The 5,199-nt window shown below is 58.0% G+C and overlaps 2 non-coding genes across 2 annotated transcripts; both read right to left on the reverse strand.

The window, feature by feature from the left end:
* Positions 1–583: 583 nt before the first annotated feature.
* Positions 584–736, reverse strand: LOC142790952 (5.8S ribosomal RNA). The gene has a single exon (XR_012889888.1). It is a non-coding gene; the product is annotated as a 5.8S ribosomal RNA (ribosomal RNA).
* A 1,718-nt stretch (positions 737–2,454) lies between these two features.
* LOC142790945 (small subunit ribosomal RNA) lies at positions 2,455–4,269 on the reverse strand. Its single transcript, XR_012889881.1, has one exon. It is a non-coding gene; the product is annotated as a small subunit ribosomal RNA (ribosomal RNA).
* Positions 4,270–5,199: the final 930 nt, after the last annotated feature.

The following is a 5,199-nucleotide window of genomic DNA, read 5'->3' on the forward strand; positions in this document are numbered from 1 at the left end:
TCAACCGCGTACGCAGCGAACCGCAAACGTCGGGCGCAGCCTCCTCACCTCCCTGCGCTTTGCGCGCGAACGTTCCCTGTTCGCGCGGCAAAGCCTGGAGGAGGCACGGCCCCGCAGCGTGTTCGAGCGCCCGGTCTACGGGACACCCTGCTTACTTCGAGGGCAACAAGCGCAACGCAAGGCTGCGATCTCGCGCACTTTGCGCACGGCTGGAGAAGCTTTGCTGGCCGGCTTTCGCTCCTCGTGTTTACCGTGCGTTAAAGTTGCGCGTCCGTGGCTCTCGCAGCTCTTGCGCGCCCGGTCGCAGAGAGGAGTACGCAACCTCGACCGCACTTTCCCTGCAGGCTTCCTTCCGACTCGAAGTCCTGCGGCGGTCTCAACGAGGTGCCACATCCTCAATGCAGTCGGTCGCCCCCGTTTCGGTTGGGCTCTGGCACGACGGTCGCCACCGTCTCGCCCTTGAGTGGCCGCTGTTGGCGCTCGCTGTGAGGTGTTCAGCGTGCTGTCCGTGTTGCCGACGCGGTCAAAACGAGTCGACGGCTCACGTTCCCTTGTGCGCCGAAGGCTCTCTTGATATGTGATCCGACCCTCAGACAGACGAAGCCAAGGGAAGACCCAAGGCCGCAATGTGCGTTCAAAGAATCAGTGCTCAGTGTGTCCTGCAATTCACACCAAGTCTCGCAGCTGGCTGCGTTCTTCATCGACCCGAGAACCGAGTGATCCACCGCTTAGAGTCGTGAAAAAGTGTTTGTTCAATTCCGTACAGTCAAAACCAAACGTTTCTGGCACTCGGCCAAACAGTGGCCAAGAAGGGCGCTTTTCAGCGCACGCTTGGACTCCAAAACTCTGCCGCGCCTTTTTCGGCTGCCGCAAATCGAGCAAACGGTGTGTTTCGGACGGCGTTTCGCTTTCGCTACTTGCGAGTGCTTTCGTGGTCCACCCCTCTATAAATACTCGGGAGGCGTCGAAGCCGGTTCTCCAAGCCGGACCCGTAGGTATCGTTGTGTGCTCGCTCTCATTGGCCCGCCTAACCAGAAAATGCCTGCGGTACACCCATTTGGATAAGAGTGCACGCAGATGCGGGCCTCGACGGCTACACATTTCCTCGGGCGGCCGCCTCCCGGCCTCCGTGGAGCGCGGGATGCACGGTCCCATCGACAAGCCTCTCCCGTTTTTACCGTGGCGTCGCGGTTCACCACGGCAGGCGGGTCGGTCTCCTCCGCATAAAAAGGGGGACCCCCGCTTTTTGTTCCACGAAATCGCACAAGCTTTTTTCGCATCCACGGTTTGCCACCGCACACCAAAATGCCGATCCGGCTGCCTACTTTAGCCAACAGGTGGAGCCAGGCGCGCCGTACTTGCGCGGCACTTCCCACGTCCACCGAAGTCGGTGCCAAGGACCACTTTCGGCGCCGGAGCCGCGTACAGCCTACTCGAGGCGGAAGAACGAAGCCAGCAAGGGCCTGGCCGCAAGTGCGTTCAATTGTCGGGACGTCCAAGTCCCTCGTTCTTCCGTGCTTCCTCTTTCGGCAAGTCGTTGCGGCACCTTCCCAAAGCGCGCAGACCCGCTAATCGCGACGAGCGCGACGTGGCCGTGCCGCCTTTCCCTCGGCAGCAAGCAAAACGCCTGGCAACGTCGACGCTCCCCTAACCGCGATCTCGCACCGTGTTTCGTGTGGCGAATTCAAAAGCCGGCCGGCGCTGCTGCAACCATTACGGTCGGTACGCATACGCCGCGGAGGGCGGGACGGTCATCGGAGCGTGCGGTTCCTCCATCGAGTACTGCGCACCTCGGCCGTCGCATCGCCGTGCCATGACCGGCCGCGCGTCAACGCGAACCGGTGCCAGCGAGATCCCTCGCCTGCAAGAACCGACCGGCAGCCTCCGTCACCCGAGGACGCGGAGGCGCTTGCCGCGGACGGCGGGACGGTATGCACTGGTGCACAGCGGACCCGTCACATCGCCAGTTCCTTGACCGACCGCCGACGCTTGTGCCGTTCCTCTCGTACTTGGCAGTCGCCGCGCGATTGTCGGGTCTCGTTCTTGCACGCTCGAACGGTCGGGAGGGCACTCGGCTGGCGTTTCGGGAACGCGCAGCCTCGCCTTCTACCGACGTAACCACGACTCGCCGTTCGCGCTCCGCCGCTCCTGTTTACAGTACTAGGCGGTCCCGCAGCGGTCGGGTCGCGCATTTCGAGCGCTTCGAGCCACGGTGCTGTGGCGGGTCGAAAGCCGACCTATGAGTGCGTTGCGCCGTTTGTACCCGCGTCCGCCACCTGGCCGACCGTCCAAGGTCGCGGTGTTGGCGTCCGCTGGGCGCAACAATTTGTCACGGGGTGCCGCTCCACATTCAGGCAGCCCCGTGGGGAAAAGCCGACCCCGCGTCCAAACGGGGTCAGCGGCAGAAAGTGTCGGGCGCAGACGCAGCTGAGGCGCTCACCCTTCACAATCCGTTAATGATCCTTCCGCAGGTTCACCTACGGAAACCTTGTTACGACTTTTACTTCCTCTAAATGATCAAGTTTGGTCATCTTTCCAACAGACCGGCGCAACCGAAAGGCCGCGCCGGACATCGGTCCGAAGACCTCACTAAATCATTCAATCGGTAGTAGCGACGGGCGGTGTGTACAAAGGGCAGGGACGTAATCAACGCGAGCTTATGACTCGCGCTTACTGGGAATTCCTCGTTCAAGGGGAACAATTGCAAGCCCCTATCCCAATCACGAAAGAAGTTCCACGGGTTACCCAGTCTTTTCAGACAGGGATAAAGACACGCTGCTTCCTTCAGTGTAGCGCGCGTGCGGCCCCGGACATCTAAGGGCATCACAGACCTGTTATTGCTCTGTTTCGTGCGGCTAGGAGCCGCTTGTCCCTCTAAGAAGGTTGTAAGGTGCTGGGAACCCCGCACCTATTTAATAGGCTAGAGTCTCGTTCGTTATCGGAATTAACCAGACAAATCGCTCCACCAACTAAGAACGGCCATGCACCACCATCCACCGAATCAAGAAAGAGCTCTCAATCTGTCAATCCTCCCAGTGTCCGGGCCGGGTAAGTTTTCCCGTGTTGAGTCAAATTAAGCCGCAGGCTCCACTCCTGGTGGTGCCCTTCCGTCAATTCCTTTAAGTTTCAGCTTTGCAACCATACTTCCCCCGGAACCCAAATACTTTGGTTTCCCGGAAGCTGCCCGCCGAGTCATTTGAGTAACTCAGGCGGATCGCTGGTTGGCATCGTTTATGGTCAGAACTAGGGCGGTATCTGATCGCCTTCGAACCTCTGACTTTCGTTCTTGATCAATGAAAACATTCTTGGCAAATGCTTTCGCAGTAGTTCGTCTTGCGACGGTCCAAGAATTTCACCTCTAGCGCCGCAATACGAATGCCCCCGTCCGTCCCTCTTAATCATTACCTCGTATTCCAAAAACCAACAGAACAGAAACGAGGTCTTGTTCTATTATTCCATGCAAGTTTATTCAGGCGACTCGCCTGCGTTGAGCACTCTAATTTTTTCAAAGTAAAAGCACCGGCCATCTCGAGGCACACAATGAAGTGCACCAAGAAAGAACCGGCATGATGTTCAGTCCGAGCCGTCGCATCGGGTAGATGCACTACTCGTCTGGAACTGAGATCCAACTACGAGCTTTTTAACCGCAGCAGCTTTAGTATACGCTATTGGAGCTGGAATTACCGCGGCTGCTGGCACCAGACTTGCCCTCCAATTGATCCTCGTTAAAGGATTTAGAGTGTACTCATTTCAATTACGGGGCCTCAAAAGAGTCCCGTATTGTTATTTTTCGTCACTACCTCCCCGTGCCGGGAGGGGGTAATTTGCGCGCCTGCTGCCTTCCTTGGATGTGGTAGCCGTTTCTCAGGCTCCCTCTCCGGAATCGAACCCTGATTCTCCGTTACCCGTAACAACCATGGTAAGCAAGTAACCTACCATCGAAAGTTGATAAGGCAGACACTTGAAAGAAACGTCGCCGGCTCGTGGCCATGCGATCAGCACAAAGTTATCCAGAGTCACCACACAATACGGGCCGAAACCCGATCGATCTTGGTCTAATAAAAGCACCCGTTACCCAAAGGGCTCCAGGCTCACTGCATGTATTAGCTCTAGAATTGCCACAGTTATCCAAGTAGGAAGAAACGATCTAAGGAACCATAACTGATTTAATGAGCCATTCGCGGTTTCGCCTTATTTCGGCATGTACTTAGACATGCATGGCTTAATCTTTGAGACAAGCATATGATTACTGGCAGGATCAACCAGGTAATCGTTCGACTGCGCGTCCGTCCTCGCCTTCGGCGGGCCGGACGCAGTCTGTGTGCGGCGGAGGCCACCTTCAGGCGCCCCAACACGCTTATTTTGCACTCCGAGATGACGGCGTTCGAGCTCGCTACGGCACAACCTTCCCGAAAGACGAGTGGGAGCCGTGCGGCAAGAAGCACGTTCATGCTCGCTCTTTTTCGTTGCATCGACTCGGTCGCGCCGTGCGGGTTGCCCAAGCCCGCTGCACTGTCGGTGGACCGGCCGGAACTAGCAACGGAGCCGAGACTGCAAAGCCGCCAGACGACGGGTCACGCCCGCGTCTTCGGCGCTTTCGCATCTGAATCGCCCGAGGACGACACGGAACACACCTCGATATCGTGGTAAAACGGCACCGTCCGACAACCAGCCCCTAACGCATCAAGCGGATGAGGCTGCAGACGACTGCCGTGGATTCCCCTGGAGCAGACACGAGGACACGCTTGACGAGGCCGAAGCCCGCCGCATATCAGACACCCGGTCGCTTTCGCGTACGCCGCTCACGAGAACCCCCACATAATAGCAGCGATAAGTACCCAGACCTCCTTGGGCACTAATACGAGCGTACTCGAGAAAATTTCACCGCGGGTGTGCCCCGAAACGTGTGGCACGTTGAGCGTGCCACAAGTCTACGTCGCTCTCAAACCCGCCGAGGTCGTAGAATTTGCGACCCTACTCACGAAATTCCCACCGAGGATACGGCCGCAAACGTACCGCACCTTGGGTAGGCCACGAGTTTGTGCAACACTACGCTGACGGCACAGCACCGAGGTCGTGCGCGCACGCACGGGAAAATTCCGCCGCGGTTTCTGCCGAAAACGTGAGGCACCACGACTCTCCGCAAGTTCGCGTCGACTGCGAAAGACCGAAGTCGTGAACGACGTGTCCGCTACTCGC

The sequence above is a fragment of the Rhipicephalus microplus genome, unplaced genomic scaffold, assembly GCF_043290135.1.
Source record: "Rhipicephalus microplus isolate Deutch F79 unplaced genomic scaffold, USDA_Rmic scaffold_135, whole genome shotgun sequence".
Classification (NCBI taxonomy): domain Eukaryota; kingdom Metazoa; phylum Arthropoda; class Arachnida; order Ixodida; family Ixodidae; genus Rhipicephalus; species Rhipicephalus microplus.